The sequence below is a fragment of the Puma concolor genome, chromosome A3 (genome assembly GCF_028749965.1).
Source record: "Puma concolor isolate L17-30 chromosome A3, mPumCon1.1.hap2, whole genome shotgun sequence".
Lineage (NCBI taxonomy): Eukaryota > Metazoa > Chordata > Mammalia > Carnivora > Felidae > Puma > Puma concolor.
In genome coordinates this window covers 87,067,803-87,092,530 of record NC_141669.1, presented here as the reverse complement: position 1 = coordinate 87,092,530, position 24,728 = coordinate 87,067,803, and positions in this window count along the sequence as shown.

The following is a 24,728-nucleotide window of genomic DNA, read 5'->3' as shown; positions in this document are numbered from 1 at the left end:
AAATATATACTTTAAATAGGTGAGTTGTACAGTATGTAAATTATATCTAAACAGAGTTATTTTTTAATGGAAATGTAGTTTAATGTATTTTGGTTTTTTGTTTGTTTGTTTGTTTGTTTGTTTTAATATATGAAATTTATTGTCAAATTGGTTTCCATACAACACGCAGTGCTCATCCCAAAAGGTGCCCTCCTCAATACCCATCACCCACCCTCTCCTCCCTCCCACCCCAGGTTTAATGTATTTTGAATTATACCAACAAATCGCATGACAAATTCTCTGCCCTGAAAAATCTACCAGAACAAAGAAGTTTAATTTCAAACAAAATAGAAACATTTCAAAAGCTATTTTTTTCTAGTGATAACTTTTATATTTATACTTTATGTATGTCCATAGTCCCTTGTTTTCTTACATAATCTTTTATCTTCCAGGTTGTTCTGTGTTTGTTTTTAATTTTAAGTAGGCTCCATGACAAATGTGGGGCTTAAACTCAGAACCCTGAGATTAAGAGTCACATGCTTTACTGACTGAACCGGCCAGGTGGCCCCTGGTTTTTTTTTTTTAATGTTTATTATTTATTTTTTGAGAAAGAGAGAGAGAAAGAGCACGAGCAGGGGAGGGGCAGAGAGAGAGAGAGAGAGAGTCAGAACCCGAAGTGGGCTCCAGGCTCTGAGCTGTCAGCACAGAGCCCAACGCAGGGCTTGAACTCAGAACCCATGAGATCATGACCTGAGCCGAAGTAGGCTGTTTAACCAACTGAGCCACCCAGGTGCCCCACTGGGCTGTTTATTTATTTATTTATTTTTTTTTTAATTTTTTTTTTTGAACGTTTATTTATTTTTGGGACAGAGAGAGACAGAGCATGAATGGGGGAGGGGCAGAGAGAGAGGGAGACACAGAATCGGAAACAGGCTCCAGGCTCTGAGCCATCAGCCCAGAGCCCGACGCGGGGCTCGAACTCACGGACCGCGAGATCGTGACCTGGCTGAAGTCGGACGCTTAACCGACTGCGCCACCCAGGCGCCCCAAGGGCTGTTTATTTTTTTTTTTTAATTTTTTTTTTTTTCAACGTTTTTATTTTTGGGACAGAGAGAGACAGAGCATGAACGGGGGAGGGGCAGAGTGAGAGGGAGACACAGAATCGGAAACAGGCTCCAGGCTCTGAGCCATCAGCCCAGAGCCCGACGCGGGGCTCGAACTCACGGACCGCGAGATCGTGACCTGGCTGAAGTCGGACGCTCAACCGACTGCGCCACCCAGGCGCCCCATGGGCTGTTTATTTTTAATGATATCCTTCAACTCCTTTCTATTGCCTCAGTAATCATCAATGAGTTTCTTCTACTTTCTTCTTTCTTCTTTCTATAAATTTTCAGTTGAATTAGGTCTACTTTATCATAATATGTAATATTTACATTGTATTCCATACTAGTCTCTACTTCATTTTGGCTTCAGATATACAATTAAACATATTTAATATTTATCATCTGTCCTTTGGTCCAACCATCTCTTGGTTATCGAAGCTCATCTTCTACTATATTCCTCATAAAAGTTCATGAGCACAGTATTCTTGCATGTTTAAACCTTCATTTCTAATTTCTGTAGTCTTGAAGATCTAAAAAATTTTGACCTCTTGTTTTGACAGCTTGCAGAATGTAATGGACAAAAGTTATAGTCTACACCCATATAAAAGGAAATTTTCTAAAATAAACTAATATTCTCAAAGAGCCATACCCCAGGATTACATAGAACCAGAACTAGAACATTTTCAGTCAGAATTTCAGCCTGGATTTGAATCATCCAGGAAACCTCAAAGCTTGAACTTGGTTTAAGGTGGCTCCGTACAAGTAATGTCCTAGCGTCTATCAGAAACACACAAACTCCCAATGCAGAAATGTTTCTTCAACCTGGGTCTCAAATTATTTCTGTAGATACATTTTCTTTTTTTCTAATATTTATTTATTTATTTTGAGAGAGAGGGAGACAGGGAATGGCAGAGAGAGAGGGAAAGAGAGAATCCCAGGCAGGCTCCTCTGTGCTGTCAGCACAAAGCCTGACATGAAGCTCCACCTTATGAACCGCGAGATCATGACCTGAGCCTAAATCAAGAGTTGGATGTTTAATTGACTGAGCATCCCAGGTGTTCCTGTAAATACATTTTCAAATGCAATCACTAGTATACAAAAGTACCCACATGTACAAGGAAATGGACACAATAAGCAAAAACCAGGGGAGAAAAGAAACAGAATTGCGTATACAGATGGTCCCTAACCTACAAAGATTCAACTTACAATTTTGTTGTGGTGGTTGTTATTGTTGCTGTTGTTGTTGTTGTTGTTGTTGTTGTTGTTGTTTTAAGAGAGAGAATGCGTGCATGCATGCCTGAGCTGGGGAAGGGGGAAGAGGTAGAGGGTGAGAGAGAATCTTAAGCAGGCTCCACACTCAGCATGGAGCCCCATGCAGGGCTCAATCTCAGGACCCTGAGATCATGACCTAAGCCTAAATCAACAGTCAGACACTTACCTGACTGAGCCACCCAGGCACCCCTCAACTTAAAATTTTCTGACTTTATGATGATGTTAAAGCAATACACATTCGGTAGAAACCATACTTCAACTTCTGAATTTGAATCTTTTCCCAGGCTAACGATAGGTAGTATGATACTATGATGCTGGACAGCTCCCAGTCAGCCACGTGACCCAAGGATAAACTACCCATGGGTACAGGCTTACAACCATTCTGTACCCATACAGCCATTCTGTTTTTCACTCCCAGTGCAGTATTCTATTAATTACATGAGATATTCTATGCTTTATTATAAAATAGTCTTCGTGTTAGATGATTTTGCTGCACTGTAGGCTAGTATATGTGTTCTGAACATGCTTAAGTTAGGCTAGGCTCAGCTACAACGTTTGGTAGATAAGGTGTGTTAAACGCATTTCAACTTCCAATATCTTCAACTTCCAATGGGTTTATTGAGACATAACTCCTATTGTAAGTCAAGGTAGCTCTGTATTTCAAAATAATTGGACTTATTAGACCCAGGTTATTAAATAACTATACTCACTGTGCTTGAATAAATAAAAGGATGAGTTTGAAATTAATTTCAATTAGAAAGTTAAATAGTAAGTTAGACATAACTGAATAGACATCATGAAATAGAATATTGGCCAAAAAAATTTTCCAAAAATTACTGCCTAAATAAAAATAAAATAGAAAATACTGATGGGACAGTAAAAGACATAGAGAGAAGAGTGATAAGATCTAATCTACATTTAATTTCACCCAGGAAGGAGATATGAGAGGGAATGGTACAGAGACATTGTTTAAGGAGGAAATCATAAGAATTTTTCAGAACTAATGAAAGATACCAGTCCATAAATTCAAAAATCCTAACACATCCCAAGTGGATAAATAAAATGAAATTTATCCATCGAAGCATCATAGCGAAATTTTATATAAGCAAAGACAAAGAGAAAATATTATAGCAGCCAGAGAAAAAAGAAACTTTCTGACTATACAACAGCACCAATGGAAACCAGAGGCAGGAGTATGGTATTTTCAGTGTGCTAGAAGAACAGAATTGTCGGTCTAACATTCTCTAATGAAAAGACCTTGCAGGAAGGAACATGAAATATATCCATTTTCAGATAAAACCCAGGAAAGGATACAAGAAATAGACATCACTAAATATAATATAATATAATATAATATAATATAATATAATATAATATAATATAATAGACATGCATGCTCATAGGCAGAAGGAAAATGCTCTCAGATGAAAGCAATGAAGAGCAAAGAAAATATGAAATGTGTTGGGAAACTCAAAAGAAAGTTGACTATAAATTATAACAATCATATCTTGTGGGGTTTACAAATATGCAAAGCATTAAATGTCATAGTAACAAAGAAATCAGGAGGCCGGTGAATGGAATGCATGTGTTCTAAAGTAACCATATTGATTAACTTCACATTTGGTAAGTTAAGGACATATGCTAATCTTTGAAGGAATAGAAATAGATTATATAAATTTCAACTATGTAATTGCAGGGTGGAGAATGAAAGTCATATATATATATATATATATATATATATATATATATTCAAAAGGAGGCAGCAAAAGAGAAAAGAAAGAACAGCAAACAGAACTCACAAAATAAGGAGATATGTTTAAACTTAATCGTTAGCAATTGCATTAAATGTGAGGCAATTTTAAAATTCACTTAGAATACAAAAGATCATGGTTGTTTTTTTCAAAAATCTGGCTATATGCTCACATTTCAAATATAATTGCAAGTATAAGTTTGAAAGTACAAGAATGAAAAATATAGATGTAGTAATTCCAGCCCTTCCCAGCCACGGGGAACCTTGTAGGGGGGGACCCAGCAGACAGCAGAATAACAGTGTCAACAGTAGTGCTTAGCTGGAATGATACAAGGATTGAGCTGCCATCAGCCATCTTACCTCCTGCATAGAAACTGCTGGTGGAATTAAGCCTAACAGAGGCGAGTGGGTATGAACCACTGAGACCCAGAGCCCTCTGATGTGGTTCGAGCCCCTCCACCCACCCATGATGGAAGTTGCATGGACCCAAACGTTACCTTTCTTGTGTAAATTAGTTTGGGTTGGGTTTTTGTCATCTGTGATGAAAGTCTTATCGTAATAGAGGTAATCATCTCTACTACTAAAATCAGGCATTGAGGACTGCCAGCCTTCAAGAGCTCCCCCAGCCAAGGCGTCACCTAATAAATGCTCTCCCGAGAGGCCTCTTGTCTTAGGAAGCTGTTCTTCTTGCTCATGACCAAGTATCTTCTTCTATTCAGAACCTGGGGAGTGTCATTTCCAGGGAGACAAGACTTGAAACTAGGGATACTGAGGACATTCTAAGCAGGAATGAGAGGAGTCTGTGTTAAAAGGACATGATCCTGGACAGCTCAGTCGGTTGAGCATCTACTCTTGGTTTTGGCTCAGGTTATCATCCCAGGGTTGTGATATTGAACCCTGCATTAGCTCTGCCCTGACAGCTCAGAGCCTGCTTGGGATTGTCTCTATCCTTCTCTCTCTGCCCCTCCCCAGCTCATGCATGTGCACGTGCACGCTCTCTCTCTCAAAATAAATGAGTAAATAAACTTAAAAAAAAACAAAAACAAAAAAAGATGAGGCAAAGGAGACAAACCTTCCCAGTTCTTCCCGGTTTGGAGTTTTGGCTCGGGCCAGTCCTATTCACACATTGTGACATGGACAGAGGCACATTTGCAGCGAGCACAGTGGAAACCAGAAGGATGAAGTTTAACTGAAATATGTTCTTTTACATTTTATCCATTTGGCAAATAATGTCATATTGGAAGTAAATAAGTTTTACAAGAACCAAAATTTAAGAATAGTAAAGAATAGTATAATAAAAAGGCATGTCAGGGGGCTGCCTGGGTGGCTAAGTTGGTTAAACTTCAGTTCGGGTCATGATCTCAGGGTTCATGAATTTGAGCCCTGCATCAAGCTCTGGGCTGACAGTGCAGAGCCTGCTTGGGATACTCTCTGTCTCCCTCTCTTTCTGCCTCTCTCTCTCTCTCTCTCTCTTAAAATAAATAAACTTAAAAAAAAAAAAGCTATGTCAGCTGCAACTGATAATAATCATCATATTGTAGCAAAAAACTGCTCCCCATTTTGAATGTTGCCAAGGCTAACCTTGGCAGGTGTGATGGGTAACACGTGGGAGGGTTGCTGTCTTTGTAATCTCAAATCCTCTTCTCAGTTCTTAACTCCTGTGCCTTAAGGGACAATTGGTTCATCTGTTTGGATCAACATCTCCAAGCATTGCTGCAGGCAGCATGACTCCATTTACCTGACAATAGAGCACGAGTTGTAATGAATGTTCTTCCTCCTGTGGTCTCTCCTCTTCACCAAACATCAGTCACAGGATGGACCTCTGGCACCACCTCTTTGCACTCAGAGATGCCTAGTCCTGCCCAAGGTAGACCCCCACCTCCCCATGGAACACAAGAAGTCCAGTGGAGAGGAGGGTATGTCCCCCACCCCCACATTTTCATGTCCTGCCTGGCTTCCTGAGAAGATAAGATACTTGGCTTACTTTTTGAACCACTTCCCCACCACCCTCCCCAAATGCAGCAAATGTTCTATTGAAGTCTTAATAAACATGATTTTTAACACATCAGCCTGAGTGCCTTTCCCTTTATTCACCATATGTTCACTTTCGTTCATCCTTCAGATCCAGAGCCTTTCCCAATCCTACATCCAAATTTTTATATGACTTATACATACAGTAATTATAGACTTACTGTTTTGATTAAAAATTTTTAATGCATTTCTCCCTCTGAGCAGGGGAGCAGCCAGTCAACAACCATACCCCTCTAAGCCTTCTAAACAAATCCCAATTTGTTGGAGGATCTGCTCTTTTCTAAAGGCACTGGGGACACCAGTCCTTCCTCCGAAACCAAATACGGACACTGATTAGACAAACTAACATAGAGCCAAGATTCAATGAAAAAAGATAGATCATCTCTCTGTATTCCCAAGAGGGTTGCAAACTTATTGGCTACCATTTTACTGTGTTTTCAATCAGGTTTCCAGTCCAGACCTTTTCTACAGCAGCCAAGTCGTGTGTTTGCTACGGAATGCTAAGGCAAGGATGCCAGCTTGACGTTGTAAATGCCAGGTCCAGAGGAGCAGTGTAGATGGGCTGCCCAGACTTCCTTTCTTTCTGTGTTGCTCTGAATTTTATTCAGATCCAAGGAAGGTTCTGGAGGGCTCAGACTCTGGGGTCCATGGGGTTTATTCATGGCCCATAAGGGCTGTCCTCTGATGTGGTCTCAAGTTGGCTCTGAATTTGTAGATGGGGTGCAGTGGTGCATGAGTACCTGGCATGAGGGGCCCCAAACAGACCAGGTTCAGCCACTTGCTGCTGACAAAATTCAAAGGCAGAGCAGTGGTGGTGACACAAGAAAGGAATTTAGGGGCCCCTGGGTGGCTCAGTTAAGCGTCCAACTTTGGCTCAGGTCATGATCTCTTAGTCTGTGAGTTCAAGCCCCACACCGGGCTCTGTGCTGACAGCTCAGAGCCTGGAGCCTGCTCCAGATTCTGTGTCTCCCTCCGTCTCTCTCTGCCCCTCCCCCGTTCACACTCTGTGTGTGTCTCAAAAATAAAATAAAAACATAAAAAATTTGGAGAATTGGTTGAGGGTAAGTCTCCAGACCAACACAATTCAACCAAAGAAGGAGGGAGGCAGGCTCCAGCATCCACCTGGATCAGATAACACAGTTTAAAAACTACATCAGTATATGAAGCACAGCCTCAGCCCAGCCCTCAAACATCAGAAATGAGAGACAAGGGTGCCTGGGTGGCTCATTTGGCTGAGCATCTACTCTTGGTTTTGACTCAAGTCATGGTCTCACAGTTCATGGGATCGAGCCCCACATCAGTTTCTGCACTGACAGCACAGAGCCTGCTTGGAATTCTCTCTCTCTCCCTCTGTCTCTGCCCCTCCCCTGCTGTTTCTCTCTATCTCTCTCTATCAGAATAAAAATAAATAAACATTAAAAAAAAAAGAGGGGCATCTGAGTGGCTCAGTCAGGTAAACGTCTGATTTCGGCTCAGGTCATGATCTTGCTGTTCATGAGTTCGAGCCCCACGTCAGGCTCTGTGCAGACAGCTGGCTCTGTGCTGATGGCTCAGAGCACAGAGCCTTCTTCAGATTCTGTGTCTCCCTCTCTATCAGCCCCTCGCACACTCGTGTTCTTGTCTCTCTCTCAAAAATAAATAGAAACATTAAAAATTTTTAAAAAGAAATGAGACAACATACACAAGTCAACAATGGCCAGACTATATATAAAAATAAAACTCTGTCCCACAATCTGCAGCAAGTTAGTTGTCCAGAACACCAACCTTTTACCTGTAATAAACAACCCAGAAAGCCAGCCTGATATAAGCCAGGTAAGCAGGAAGCCAGGGAACTGTCTGTAGTGACAGTCCAGGAAACCAAATAATAACTCCTCTAACAAAGCCCCAAATGCCTAGGACTTGATCAATAACTGGCAGTATTACTCATTTTTGTGGCTGCTTCCAACTTAGAATCAACCAGAGAAAGTCAAAATGCACCCCTAACCAATCACACTGGACACCCTGCTTCTAGTTAGGCACCTCTGGCTTCCCCACGCCACCAGCTTCCAATCAGGGCACACCTGGACCCTATTCTTTTTTTTTTTAACTATAAAGTTTTCCCACCCTTCTGCCTGCCTTTGAGTCTGTACCAAAACCAAGTGATAGGGGCTGACTCTTACTGTAGTGAGCTCCGAATCAACAGCCTCCTCCTTTTTCGTTTGGTTGATCTTTGTTTATTTCCACAGAAACTTGGACCTTAAAAGAGAAATAAATATGAGAGTAAGGAAACTCATCTCGAATAAAACCAGGTGATTGAGGCTGACTCTACTGCAAATTTCTGCAAGACAGGAACAGTGTCTCAATGTCCCTCTATCTCTCGGAGAACACAGGATTTTTTATCCAGCAGGACTTTTCTCCCTTACCGGGTCAGCAGAGCACCATACTTAGGCTTACTGTGGGAGACCTCTCCCAGTTGAGTCTGACTTCAAAGATGGTGGCAGGACAGACTACGTAATTTGTGTGGCCGGTGAAAAATAAAATTCGGGTCCTTTGTTTAAAAATCATTAAGGGGGCACCTGGGTGGCTCAATCAGTTAAGTATCCGACTTTGGCTCAGGTCATGATCTCATGTTTGTGAGTTTGAGCCCGGCATTGGGCTCTGCACTGACATTGTGGAGCCTGCTTGAGATTCTCTCTCTGTCTCTCTCTCTCTCTCTCTGTCTTTCTCTCCACCTCTCTCTCTCCCTCTCTTTCTCCTTGTCTCTCTGACCCTCCCGCACTCACTTTCTCTCTCTCTCTCTCTCAAAATAAATAAATAAACTTAAAAAAATAAAAATAAAAATCATTAAGAATTTGGAGCTCCTGGGTGGCTTAGTCCGTTAAACGTTTGACTCTCTTGATTTCTGTGCATGTCATGATCTCACAGTCATGGGATTGAGCCCTGCAACCAGCTCTGCACTGGGATTCGCGCTCTCTCTCTCCCTCTTCCCCACTCACATGCTCTCTCTATTTCTCTCTAAAATAATTTTTAAAAATCATTAAGAATCTAAAGGAGCAGTAACAGAGCTTGAAGCCAAGTATTGTGTCTCTAAATTGCTGACAAGCTGGCATTTGCATGCCCTGCACAATGGACTCAGAGCACCTGGTGTAGACTGCCTGGGATCCAGTGGAGCTGGAGCGAGGTACCCGTCTCACACATGCCACTGGATCGCGGCTCTGGTCTTTGCAAACCTAAGTACACAATTTTACCTGAATTAACTGCGTAGGGAATGTTATGCACTGAGCATTTGTGGTCTCCCCAGATTCTTGTGTTGAAATCCTAATCTTCAGTGTGATGGTATTTGGAGGTGGGGTGGGTCATGGGAGAGCAGCCTTCATCAAAGGGATGGGTACCCTCGTAAAAGAGACCCCCCAGACCTCCCTTCCCCATCCACCATGTGAGGACACAGCAAGAAGTCAATCTGCAACCAGAGAGAGGGTTCTCGCCAAAACCTGGCCATGCTGGCACTCTCACTTTAGATTTCCAGCTTCCAGAATTGTGAGAGATAAACGTCTGTTGTGTATAAGCCATTCGGTCTTGATGGTTTGATACGGCAGGGTGCACAGGCTAAGACAGGATGGGCACTGGTTCATTTTATAAGAGGAGGTTTTCATCAAGGCCAGTGCAATGGTACGCGAGTCCCAGTGGCTCCTGGACCGCTTCAAAAATGAAGACATCAGAGCCTTGAGATTGAACCAACTCAACTTTAAGGCCCCGAAAGAAGCCTCGAGAAACAGGCCAAGCAGCAGCTGCCAACAGGAGTCTGGACCTGGCTCTGCCACCATCAAGAACCCCTTGGCTAAGACGGAACAGAATAAGAAATTAAGAACAGTGTCTTTTCACTGTGATGACTTTGGACTTTGAACTCACAAAGGAAGAAGAACTTGATTTTGAACTTTGTAACTTCCATTTGCAAGGTGACTTAATTGGTGATTCTTTCTCCCTGGGAATTTGTTAGCTTATGGTGGACTTCCAGACATCTCTGCTTCTGGCATTTTATCATTGGAATATCTTTGAACGTAAGTTATTGGAAAATCACCATTGTTACATAATCACATTTCTAGAAATTCCTTCGTAAGCTGGGACAGTAAATTCAATCAAGAGAGAACTACTAGCTCTAAATGTAGAATAACTATCAATTTAATTACTTAACTGCTAAGGCTTTTCGAGCTTTCTAGGGGGTAAAATCACAGGCCCAAAAGGAGGAACAATGAGCAACAGTCGGGTGTCAGCTTCACTGAAGACAGGAGCGCTGCCCTAAAGAGCTGCTGCTGGTCTCCCAAATGGGGAAAGAGGTTGGCTCAGGCAGTGGACCATGTAACTCTTGATCTCGGGGGTTGTGAATTCAAGCCCCACGTTGGGCATAAAGCTTATTTAAAATAATGATGATGATAATGATAACGATTGATAATGATAATGATGATGGAGGAGGGATTATGGTTCCCTTTCGATGTGTTAGAGCAGCGTCCTCAGCAAGCGCTCCAGGCCAACGCCACCAGTACCCCATCACACCCCACCCCCAACCCATTCAGTCAGATGCTGGGGGGCAGGGGTGCTCTCAAAAGGGAGTGTTTTCACCAGCATCCCCCAGGACCCTGATGCAGGTGAAGTCTGAGAACCACTGTTTTAGAGAATTAAAGCATAGGGAGCATTAAGACAGGAACACTCTCATTTCTGATGTTTCTCTCCACAACCAGGGTCACAGACTTCTCATGATTTGCTCGGGACCATCCCGGTCTTAGAACTCAACATTCTGTCCCCGGAGGAGCCCATCTTTGGCAGGCACCCTATCCACATGGACAAAACCCCAGCCTTCCTCCAGGCTCTCAATTGCTTCCTTCTTGTGATTTATCTCGTGGTTTGCTTGAAAAGAGGGACAGGTCATGTGCAGCCTAATGGCCTTCTCCTGCTTTCCTGGAGGGGTTACCTGCCCCAACACCCCCCTCTGGGTCTAGTACTGGAGATTCAGGGAAGGCCCAACACAAATAGGCCAGTGATGTCCACAGGACGGGCAGCAGATGGGTATTTAGGAATCTCTTTGTTCATGTACATTCTCCAACATAGGCTTCATCTGTAAGAATGCCATGTTCCGGACTCCATCTGCTATTAGATGTTATTTATTGGGTCCCACCTAATTCAGTCAAACCTCAGAAAAATCTCAAGCATTAAATGCATATAATTTTCTTAATGTATAAGTGTAAAATCAAGAAATACAGTTTAAAATCTTTTGTATAGTTTATTTATCTATTTAGAAAGAGAGAGAGAGAGAGTGAGCATGAGTAGGGGAGGGGGAGAGAGAGAGGGAGAGAGAGAGAATCCCAAGCAGGCTCCATGGTGTCAGCATTGAGCCCGATGTAGAGCTCAAACTCGTGAACCATGAGATCATGAACTGAGCCGAAGTCAGATGCTTAACTGATTGAGCTACCCAGGTGACTCAAGAACTACAGCTTAGATGAAAATGACATATAACATGAGAGAGGGTGTTTGGAGTAAAATGTTTTAAGCCCATGCCGAAGTTGGTTGACATTGTCCTGATGTGATTTAATATTTCTGCTGGGGCCACACTGGGTGGAAGTGAGGTTTTCCTGAGGAAGTGAATATCTCCACTGTCAAACATCCTAATATATTGCACAGCCATAAAAACAGATGAGATCATGGGGCGCCTGGGTGGCTCAGTCGGTTGAGTGTCCGACTTCGGCTCAGGTCACGATCTCACAGTTCATGGGTTCGAGCCCCGCATCAGGCTCTGTGCTGACTGCTTTCTCAGAGCCTGGAGCCTGCTTCGGATTCTGTGTCTCCTTCTCTCTCTGCCCCTCCCCCTCTCACGCTTTGTCTCACTCTGTTTCTCAAAAATAAATAAATGTAAAAAAAAATTTTTTTAAAACAGATGAGATCGTGCATTCACAACAGCATGGATGGACCCACAGTGTCGTATGCTAAGTGAAATAAGTCAGACTGAGAGAGACAAATACCGTATGATTTCATTCATATGTGGAATATAAAAAACAAGTGAATAAACAACAAAATGCAGAATCAGACCTATAAATCCAGAGAATGAACTGATAGTTGGCAGAGAGGAAGAGAGCGGGGGATGGGCACAATTGGTGAAGGGGAGTGGGAGATACAGGTTTCCAGTTATGGAATGAACAAGTCATGAGGATGAAGGGTACAACATAGGGAATATAGTCAACGCTACTGTCATAGCGTTATGTGGTGACAGATGGCAGCTACATGTGCAGTGAGCACAGCATAATGTATAGACTTGTTGAATCTCTACGTTGTACACCTGAAACTAATGTAACACCATGTGTCAACTAGACTCAAAAATTTTTTTGAAATCCTAGTAAGTCAACTGTGAGTCAGAAAACAATGATGTTAAAAATATGCTTTAGCGTAAGGCAGGAGGAATTGGGGAGAGGAGGAGAAAGGGAAAGAGGGAGGGAGGGAGGGTGCTATAGATTGAATGTTTCAGTCCCCTCAAAGTTCGTATGTTGAAATCGAACCTCCAATATGACGGTGTTTGGAGGTGGGGCCTTGGGAGGTGGCCAAGTCATGAAGACGGAACCCTCACGAATGGGATTAGTGCCCTTACTTTAGAGACCCTGGAGAGCTCCCTGCCCCTTCCACCATGGGAGGACACGGCAAGAAGATGGCTGTCTGTGAACAGGGAACAGGTTCCTCCTCGCTGGCACTCTGGTCTGGACTTCCAGCCTCAGAGCTATGAGAAATACATGTCTGCTGTTTATAAGCCATGTTGTTACTACAGCAACATGAACAAAATAAGGTGGACAGACAGATGAATAGCGGGAGAAAGAGAATTAATTAATAAGTTTTATCTTCTCAACTCTTCTAAAGCATAATGTTGATTCTGATATTATCATTTATACTTCGTGGCATTCTGAAAAAATCAACACACTGGCATATGTGCTGTAGTCTCTCAATAAACGTGTGAGTTGATTAATTAAAGAAAGAGAACTCTTTCTCCTTGCTCAGAAACCATTACTTTTTCATGTAATCAGAAACTTTGTTCCTTTTTTAATAATTTTTTTAAGTTTTATTTTTATTTATTTTTGAGATGGGGAAGGGGCAGAGAGAGAAGATGAGTAAGAGAGAGAGAGAAATTGAGAATCCCAAGCAAGCTCTACACTGTCAGCACAGAGCCCGATGTGGGGCTTGAACTCATAAACCATGAGATCATGACCTGAGCTGAAATCAAGAGTCAGATGCTTAACTGACTGAACCAACCAGGTGCGCCCAGAAACTTAGCTCCTAAATGAGTATTACTGTTGTGGTTATTGTTTTTTTCCCTTTTGACATTTTCAGCCCTTTCTTCCTCTTGTATTTTACCTGCAGTGCAATTCTCAACTGTCTGTCTTTTTACTCCAAAGCTCCAGCCAAGGCTACCATAAATAAGCATGTTTGCTTTCTACTGAGAGGACACAAAAGATGATTTTCACTTCCTGAAAGAAAATCAAGTCAGGGCGCCTGGGTGGCTCAGTCGGTTAAACGTCCAACTTTGGCTCAGGTCACGATCTCATGGTCCGTAGGTTCGAGCCTTGTGTCGGGCTCTGTGCTGACAGCTCAGAGCCTGGAGCCTGCTTCGGATTCTGTGTCTCCCTCTCTCTCTGACCCTCCCCCATTCATGCTTTGCCTTAAAAATAAATAAACATTAAAACAAAAATTTTTTTAAATAAAGAAAATCAAGTCAAGGAATCCTTATACTATCTAAAAATTCAAATGTTTACTAAGACCTTCCACATAGAAGATGTGTGAAATACCAGGTTGAATAAAATGCCATCCCGACACTCCAGAAATTTTTACAAACTCAGTGCATGATATAATGTTGGAAACTCCTTGAAAAAGATCAGCAAAGCACGCTGTTACTGAAGAAGACAGCAATGGGCATTTGAGGGTGCCTAGCTATGTGGGAGCCTCCCCTGGGAGTCCCAAGTACTTGGGACAGAGAACTGCACACAGGGCTGACAGTGGGGTGCTCAGCTTGGCTCAGGGCTATCAAGATTTAATTATTCCCCATCTGTATTCACAAGCGAGCGAAGCCCAGGACAGTGAGACACCACGGGCACCAGAAAGTCAACCCGGCAATGACATGATCCCTTTGCTTTTTAATAAACATAACTCCGTCAGCCGAGCCTAAGCGCAAAGAAGAAAGAAATCAAGGCCAGTCAAGGGACTGAGGAAACTCTGAAGCCTTTAGTTTTGTAATTTGAAACAGGACTCACAAGTGGAGAGAGTGTCAGTGGTTTGTAGGCTGGAGAAATCAGCATAAGCAAAGAAAGGGATGGGAGGTGGGAAAATAGGAATATTCTCTAGAAACAGCAGTAGCTTGGAATGACAGGAGCAAGCTGTGTGGGTGCGTGGGGAGCAAAAGAGATGAGCCAAAAAAAAGAAATTGATGGAAACTTGGAGATGAAATAGTCTGAATAATGAATCTTGAAAAGGCCTGGCAAAGAAGCATCATTCAGAATTGAAATTTTTTTAAGGTTCAAGTGAACCATTTTTTAAAATTTCATATTATGTTAAATATGTATGCATGTTATACATTTAGGCTCACAGCTGTGGCATATAAATACTCCCAAATATAAGCGTCCAAAGGCCTAAACAAAGGAAAGACTCACAGAAGAGCTCTGAATATCATTAATACATCCCAAGGGGCAGGAAAATAATGGTGTGAGAGAACAGCATTGCCATATACAGCCCATCCAGAAAGCAATATTCATATTTTTTATCTTTTTATTTATTTATTTAACAGCTTCACTCACAGTAAGGGCCTTGAGGTAAAAACACAACGCCAGAAATCTTCACCAAGACGCAAACAGCTCTAAAACCTGCCAGTGATATTATCAAATCGTGACATAGTATTTCCAGAAATTATAGGTGCCTCGGGAAAGAAAATATCAGGCCAGATTGTGCAGAGCTTAGCATCACCTCTGAAACATGCAGGAGACACTTTTCCTTCTTAACCATCCTCCAAAATGACTAAAAGTTCTTCCTTTGCTTTGGGATTTATGGGCATCTTTCGTAGATGAATTCAACGAAGCAACTGGTTACACCCCTCGTGGCTGCTGCCCAGCGTGCAAAAACACAAAGAAGAAGCTGTGGGGATCGGGGGGGGGGGGGCATTGGTCACACACAATCAGACTGTGACAGTTTGTGAAGATCTCTGAGCTTCTGGGAAGAGAGGTGAAACGGACCTCCGCCCTGCCAACCTCCCCTCCAGATTGGGTGGTTGAGAAAGGTTCCTGACAGAGTGTCTGAGTCACTGTGGGCTGGTGGCTTAAATACAGGCAGTCATTTGTCAGGGCTCTGAAGGCTGGAAGTCTGAGATTAAGGTGCCAGCAGATCCAGTGTCCGCTGAGACCCCACTTCCTGGCTAGCAGATGGCAGCCGTGTGCAGTCCTCCCCTGGCTGGGAGCAGAGGGAGGGCTGGAGTCTCCTCCACCTGTAAGGGCACCAATCCCATCATGGGGCCCCACCTTCGTGGTGTCATCTAAACCTCACCTCCTCCCACACACCATCACATCGGGGATTAGGACGTCAACATGTAAATGTTGGGGGCCATAACCATATAGTCTGTAATGCAGAGGGACAAGCTTCTCAGAAGGGGGCACCAGGAAATGGTCTCTACTTCTGTTAGCCTAGTGTCAGTATGGCAGTTACAGACCTGACTACATAAGGACAGCCCCACCTCAGAACAATCCTGGGGCTTTTTGGTTTTTGTTTAAGTTTTTGATTTTAATTCCAATATAGTTATCCGTGTTATGTGAGCTTCAGGTGTACAACAGAGGGATTCAACAATTCTGTACGTTACTTAGTGCTCATCAAGATAAGTGTATTCTTTAATCTCCATCCTGTTTAACCCATCCTCCCACCCACTTCACCCCCTTTCTGGTAACCATCAATTTGTTCTCTGTAGTTAAGAGTTGGTTTCTTGGTTTCTCTCTCTCTCTCTCTCTCTCTCTCTCTCTCTTTAGAACAATCCTGTTTTGGGGCGCCTGGGTGGCGCAGTCGGTTAAGCGTCCGACTTCAGCCAGGTCACGATCTCGCGGTCCGGGAGTTCGAGCCCCGCGTCAGGCTCTGGGCTGATGGCTCAGAGCCTGGAGCCTGTTTCTGATTCTGTGTCTCCCTCTTTCTCTGCCCTTCCCCCGTTCATGCTCTGTCTCTCTCTGTCCCAAAAATAAATAAATGTTAAAAAAAAAAAAAAGAACAATCCTGTTTTATATGTAACATTTGGGGTTATGGCAGGGAGAAAGCAGAGGTGCCCACAAAGGACAACATTTGGGTGCACTCCCCCAAACGTTGTAGGAAAGCAATACAACAGGAAGTTGTCCATCAGGAAACAGCTTTTAAAACCCATGAACATGAAACTAGAACTCACCAGAGTGTTTGCTTCTTGAATAATTTATCAAATTGCTAATAACGCTGTTTCTGTACTCTTTGCATGTGTTGAAGTATTACATTTCAAGTGGATCAAAGCTTTCTGGGGGCATTCAGACTCACAGAGTAAATTATCATTCATATTTGGCCATTGAGGGAAGCTATGTCTTACACTTACGGTAATTAATGGCTCAAATCCATTTAATATATACATCCCAGGATAAAATAATCTGATTCTTCAAAAAGGTCTCATGGGTGTCTTGAGCCATGGGAGTCCTTTACAAGTGTCAGCCTGGAGGGGTGATTCGGAAGTGCTTCTGTCTGGCACAAGAGGTGGGAAGGTACAGATCCCAGTGTGCATCAACCTACACAGCCTGCCCTTACCTTCTGTAACATCAGCCTTGTCCCAGTGCCTGTCCTGAGAACTTAGCACAACTTAATAGCATAGTGATTTGGGGTTCTCATGGTCTCAGCAGCCTGAGGGATAAATCCAAGCTATTAGATTACATCACCACCAATAGTCCATCCCCAAGCAGGGAAACTGCCTGCCTCGGGCACATCCCGGGAGTATTTCCTCATCTTCCTGCAGTTCCTCTCTGCTGGCTGGTGGAACCCACCCTTCTGCCCCATCAAGTGGCAGCATGGACTCCTGACCAGCACTTTCAGCCTGGACACCAGAGGACCAAGGGCGTGGGCCCTGACCACGGGCCTCCCAGGACCACTCACTGCCGCCTCCAGCTCAAACCAGAATCTCTTCCTGAGCTCTCTCCTCCCCAGACTATAGGGGTTCTAATAAGGAGGCCTGCCCATCTGTCTAAAGAAATGAGGGCAGTGACCAAGCTCCTTCCTTCTCCCTCCCTGGTTCCTTCTTCAGTATGCCTCTGGAACCAGTAGGTCCTAGTAGATCCCTGACCTCCTGCCTCCTCCCACTGATGGCCTGCCCGGGTTCCACGGTAGCCACAGTGGGTAATAGTGGACAAGAACTGCCAGCCTCCACGTGTAAGCACCCCACTTCACACCCTCGTGGAATGCTCAGAAATCTCCATTTGCAGCCAAGAAAACAGAGGCACAGTCACACAGGCTAAGTCACACAGCTGGAAGGGGCTAAATGGGAATAAGAACTTGGGGATTCAGCCTCACCCTATGTGGCCTCCCCAGTCACAGTCCTGCCAGCCAGTGGGGAACCTGGGACACTCCATGCCTGGAGGTGTGCAAATAAACCTCCAGGGACCCAAACCCACAGTATATAAGTAGTTAGGTCCACTCTCTGTGCTCCTGGCCACAGGAGATAGATAGCTAAGGAGTTCCTCAGTGTATGCCTATGAGTTTCTGTCCACCTCTGGCAATGCTGCCTTGCTCTGCATTCTGTGGGCATCCCCGTGGTGATCTATGGCTTACCCTACCCATCCTCCTCTCCCCCCTGCCAACATGCAGTCCTTAAAGGAGGCAGGAGAAATGCTCGCTCATCACTTGACCTTTGTAGCATTGCTAAGTCATTCAGGCCTTCAAACATTTGTTCCTCTACCTTTTGGTCCCTACTATGGCTACTATGGTCACTAAGAACAGCAAAAACCAGGAGGGGGTAGGGTCTCCAATGGAGGAGCTCATCAACCCCCCTCTCTCCCACCCGCCCTTTCCCTGAGGAAGGGGTCCTGCTCAGTGCACTTGGCCACAAGCCTGCTCAGTTGGCGCTTGGCATCCAGGACCCAGGTTCTGTCCTTCTGCTTTGGCCCCCTCGAAGAACCTACTAACCCAGAGCCAACCCCACTTCCTGCTGTGCACCTGCTGGCAGGAGGGCCCTGGGAGGAGCCACAATGAGAATGGTGACTGCATCTCCCTCTGGTGGTGTCTGCTCCCAATGGTCTCCACGGTCCTGTCTGTGCCCCAGGTGTCCAAGGAAAGTGTGCCCAGTTTTACTTGGAGCCCCTCTTCCTTCACTCCCTTCCACCTGCACCATCCAGGCCAGGTAGAAACCCACAAGGACAGCAAGTGCCACACTGTGCTCAGATGGCAACTCCCCTCCTCCCTTTGTACAAACTCACACCTCAGCAGAGCGCCTGGACCAGATTCTCCCTTCTGTTAGCAGGCTTGTTCCCTAAGACACACCTGTCCTCATGCAGGCCGATTTCTGGTGGACCTGCCCTTCCAGAAGGAAGGAGTGGATCACATTTTGGTTCAAGCTACAGTTGGTTGCTACTCCCGCCAAAATCTTCCACTACCATCCATAGATAAAGAGCATAATCCATTGCATGCAAAGGGCTTTCAGAACCAGTTAGGAATGTTCTGGAGTCAGTAGCGATGGTTGCACAACATGTGACTGTACTGAGGTCACTAAATTGCACACTCTTCAGTGTTTAAAAGGGTGAATTTCATATTATGTGAGTTTTATCTCATTTAAAAAAAAGATTGAGCTAAGTCATCATAAAGGCACATTGCTTGACCTGAATTCTTCCCAAATCTGCCCAATAATGAGTCATGGTCAAAAGGAAATCTACTATAAACTCAATATCACGTAAGTCAGAATACGTGCAAATTCTTCAGAACTGGACACTGATTTTGAAAAAGTCGAGGCCATCATCTGTGATGATCGTGGCCATGTGGTGTTTGTTTGTGAGAAAAGCAGTTGGTTTATACCCAGAGATGTAAGGTCGAGAGAAGCAATAAACCCTTCTGTTTGGGCTGCGTTGTGTCATAGAATTCTCAACGGCCTTGAAAACACATTATGCCACCCCAGCAGGGCCATCTGTTGGCTGTGCGTGTACCAGACTGGAAATAGAAATGCCAGCCTTGGAGCGAAGTAAAAGTACTGTGTTTGGGGTGGAAAAGACAGCCCGGTGATCTAACTGCCTCGGGGCAGGGGGCGGGGGACAGTTACTGAGAGGTTGAGAGGGAAGCCTTGTAAGCTTGGCCAAGGAAAGATATCTGTAGGATACAAAGGATGACTTTCTCTGGACCCAAAACTTGACCCAAAATATAAGCAAGTGGCCCACAGTGATGGGATTGCCCACCCTAAGGTCAACCCAAAAGAGCAGGCTGAAAAGGGCTGAATCCAGACAGCAGCGCATTTCTTGGTCCAAAAAAGCTCGAGCTTTGCAAAAAGTGCCAGTGATTTGGATGGCAGTCACACATCGTTATTTGAGCTCAGCTCTAGGAAAATGCCATGAGGGAGTGCCAGTGCCACACCATCTGCACTTTCTGGTTTTATGACCGCACTGAAAGAGAAAGTAGGCCTGGAAGGGCCTCACGGAAAGCTGACCCGGTGCAAGCAGCTGGAAACAGCTGGCACAGGCCTGGGCAGATGCAAATCGCTCCCGCCTTTCTCCGGCCCCATTCTCCCAATTGTGAACATGGGCTTTTCACTCATCTTTTCTCGTTTGTTTTTCTCACCAGGGCTCCCATGCTGCCTAAATGTACATCCAGGTGTGGGTTTAATGAAACGTATGAATCATTTTATCACGCTGTTGTCAACGGTGCCTCACACTGGGGCACAAGTCAGATAAGGTTCATGGTGGAAGCAGTGGGGAACACAGACATTCCAGGGAAGGGAAGACAGGTGCACTCTTTCTGGTATTCCCGGTCTTCAGCAAGTGACCCTGAGGGCTTCACCTTGTCCCTGCCAGAACTCTGGCCAACCCTCAAGGAGCCTAGGATTTAGAGGACAGAAATTTAAATTTGTGCTCCAGGAAAACTTACCTTTTCCCAGCTCATTTCCATCGGTGGTCTAATTGCTTTCTTTGTGTAAATGTGTCAACATTTTCCATTTACGACTTTCATTCACCCAAAGATCGGATACACTTTTTCCCTTCACATTTATTTAATTAATCTCTACTATCAAACGCATCTCTTCTTTTCAGAGTTATATAAATATACATATTCACTATACATATATTGCTTTGATTCTAGCAGCAATTCCTGTGCTTTGATTTGTTTCCCTTCCTTCATTTCTTGAAATAGAGTTTAGTGTCATTGCTTACCCCCTTGTATTTCACAAATATGGATATTGAGTGTGGATGCAGGATGCAATATTTTGAAAGGACAAACGAACTTGAAGCTAAATGCCCTTGTACACTTAGTCTATAACAGCATTGCCATTAAGCCATTTTCTTTCTGCATTTTTTTAAGGTAAAGATTAAACGTCACTTGAGGATACACAAACTTGAGACCGCAAATAATATTATCCACTTTAAAATATCTTTTGTAATTCTTTTCAAAACTCTTATTAATACATTATCATTTAATTACCCAAGGAAATGGAGGGGACAGTTGGTATGTCATTGCTTTGTATATAAGACAACCAAAGTCCAGGAAATCGCCCACCCCAATGTCATATGATTATATAACGGCACTGTTGTACTTTCCACAAACATCTGGCTTTTGTCTCCCAGGCTAAGGCTTATTCCACCTGACCCCCCCCCCCCCCCCCCCCGGAACAAGAATTGCAAAGGGTCCTCAATTCACCAATAATTATTTAGCACTGATGACTACTACTCGTGGATTGGCCACTGGTTTTCAAATATATGTGAAGGTTACAGTTAGTGAAATTAAAATGTATTCTAAAATGCTTTTGAATTCACAGTAGCTTCTAGACAACATGTATATTCTTAGTCAGTGGATATTGAAATAAAAAGAGGTTTCTCATTCTCGAAAAGGCCCTCCATGAACCATTGTCATTAACTATGGAATCAGTCAGGGTGGGCTGGACCAAACTACAGTAACAAACAATCACAAAAATCTTGGTGACAAAAAACAATGAGGTTTAATCGTCACTCATGCTAATTATCTGTGCTACAGTATTCATTATGGGTTGTCTGCAGACTCTACTCCACACGTTCTTCCCACACTAGGGAAGGCTAATACATCAGCCACTATCTGGGCCATTTCCATTTGTGTCATTACAGAGAGAATGGTGACTCATGCGCTGGTTCTTAAAGGCTCCACAAGGAATCGGCATATGTCACTTCCACTCACATTTTAGCATTGGCCAAAGAAAGTCACATGGCCACCGCTAACACCAAGGGGACAGGAAAGCTCAATCGCACTTGTGCCTGAAAGGCGGGAATATTTTGGTGAACACATTAGTGACAAAGCACAGTTGTATTAACTTTGCTCTATGGTGATGGGACAAGGGACACTGGGGTTGCCAGAGACAGACTGCAAGATACCTGAGGAAGAGTTTCATAATTAAGACTTCAGTGTAATCCAGTAGTTCTTAAACATTTTCATTTTAATGACCTTTCCTCCACCACATTCACACTACATATTATTTTCTACAAAAAAAAAAAGAAGAAGAAGAAGGGAAAGCATAAAGTTCTCTTTAGTCTGAAGTTCATGTCAGATCGCAGAGACTAGAATTTAAAAATTTGGAAGCAGGAGGGGTGCCTGGGAGTCTCATTCAGTTGAATATCTGACTCCTGATTTCAGCTCAATTCATGATCTCAGGGTCATGGGATCGAGCCCTGTATCGGCCTCCATGCTGAGTGTGGAGTCTACTTGAGGTTCTCATTCTCTGTCTCTGCCTCTCTCTCTCTCTCTCTCTGTCTCTCTCCCTTCCCCTGTTCATGCTCTCTCTCTCTCTCAAAAAAAAAAAATGGAATCAAGTGAAATGATAAGACCTTCCCTTTTTCACTCAGTTTGCTAATAGAATTCTGGAGCTCTGTCCCTTCATCCTGTCTTGATATTTACCCAACCTTTGGTTTTGAGGAACCCTGATGTGACCTATAAATCCACTCTATATTCTGATTTCAACTTCACCCTGATAAATGTTTTCACTCTATTCCTTAACCACACTGCTTCATGCCTTTTTCAAATCAGGTTTTAGAAAATCTCCAGCCATTTTTGAGAAATCTTTTTTCCCTCAAATATTATCCGCATGGGCTGCCCATGCAGATATAATGAGCATATCCCAAATAGCCACAGTGTGAGATTTTTCATTGTTCAGGGCTACTATCTCATGTCCTCCACGATTCAATGCCCTGCACCCCCATCATCTATGGTAAACAAAGTCATCCTGGGATGGTCGTTCTCAAAGTGTGAGTCCAGACCCCTTACCTTCCAGTTTCTTGGAGTGCTGGAAAAATGCTGATTCCTGGCCCACCCCAGCTCCCACGCGTGTATGGAGTAGAGCCCAGGGACCTGCAGTTTTCCTTTACCCTCCAAGTAACTTTTCTGAAACAGTGAACTTTGAGAAGCGCTACCACAGAGTGATTTCACCAATCAGGTCCCACCTTCTATTGTGAGAAATAGGGTTGAGAGGTTACAAAGAACAAGAGATTGAGATCGAAATGAATAAACTTTTGAGCCTCTATATTCATTTAAGGGATGATCATCACCTTGGCTATGAGTCAGCACACGGAGGACAGCAGGCTTTCAGAGAAATTGTGGGTAATTTTTATGAGGTAAGTGCCCGTTTACTTTGGAAAATTAAGCAGAAATTCGAAGGTTGCAAAGGTCACCCAAGATTATTTATATTACAAAAGCTATTAAGCTTATTCCTGGGGTTTAAAAAATGTATATTCTACATACTATCAATTAACAAATACCATTAAGCTGAAGGATGCTTTCTCAGCTTATTTTCTTTTTTCTTCTTTTTTCCCCCTTTCTCTTTATTTATCTGTTTTTTATAATTTACATAAAAGTTAGTTAGCATATAGTGCAACAATGATGTCAGGAGTAGATTCCTTAATGCCCCTTACCCATTTAGCCCATCCCCCCCTCCCACAACCCCTCCAGTAACCCTCTATTCTCCATATTTAAGAGTCTCTTATGTTTTTCCCCCTCCCTGTTTTTATATTATTTTTGCTTCCCTTCCCTTATTTTCATCTGTTTTGTATCTTCAATTCCACATATGAGTGAAGTCATGATATTTGTCTTTCTCTGACTAGTTTCACTTAGCATAATACCCTCCAGTTCCATCCACATAGTTGTAAATGACAAGATTTCATTCTTTTTGATTGCCGAGTAGTATTCCATTGTATATATATACCACATTTTCTTTATCCATTCATCTATCGATGGACATTTGGGTTCTTTCCATACTTTGACTATTGTTGATAGTGCCGCTATAAACATGGGGGTGCATGTGTCCTTTCAAAACAGCACACCTGTATCCCTTGGATAAATGCTTAGTAGTGCAGTTGCTGGGTCATAAGGTAGTTCTATTTTTAATTTTTTGAGGAACCTTCATACTGTTTACCAGAGTGCCTGCACCAGTTTGAAGTCCCACCAGTAGTGCGAAAGAGATCCCCTTTCTCCGCATCCTCACCAACATCTGTTGTTACCTGAGTTGTTCGTGTTAGCCATTCTGACAGGTATGAGGTGGTATCTTATTGTGGTTTTGATTTCTATTTCCCTGGTGATGAGTGATGTTGAGCATTTTTTCATGTGTCAGTTGGCCATCTTGATTCTTCTTTGGAGAAGTGTCTATTCATGTCTTTTGCCCATTTCTTCATTGGATTATTTGTTTTTTGGTTGTTGAGTTCGGTAAGTTCTTTATAGATTTTGGATACTAACCCTTTATCTGATATGTCATTTGCAGATATCTTCTCCTATTCCATCGGTTGCCTCTTAGTTTTGCTGATTGTTTCCTTCTCTGTGCAGAAGCTTTTTATTTTGATGAGGTCCCAATAGTTCATTTTTGCTTTTGTTTCCCTTGCTTCCAGAGATGTGTTGAGTAAGAAGTTGTTGCTGCTGAGGTCAAAGAGGCTTTGCCGGCTTTCTCTTCTAGGAATTTTTTTTAATATGAAATTTATTGTCAAATTGGTTTCCATACAACACCCAATGCTCATCCCAACAGGTGCCCTCCTCTATGCCCATCACCCACCTTCCCCTCCCTCCCACCCTCACCAACCCTGAGTTTATTCTCAGTTTTTAAGAGTCTCTTATGGTTTGCCTCCTTCCCTCTCTGTAACTTTTTTTCCCCTTCCCCTCCCCCATGGTCTTCTGTTAAGTTTCTCAGGATCCACATAGGAGTGGTTCCTCAAAAAATTAAAAGTAGATCTACTCTATGACGCAGCAATAGCACTGCTAGAAATTTACCCAAGGGATACAGGAGTGCTGATGCATAGGGGCACTTGTACCCCAAAGTTTATAGCAGCACTTTCAACTACAGCCAAATTATGGGAAGAGCCTAAATGTCCGTCAACTGATGAGTGGATAAAGAAGTTGTGGGTTATATACACAAT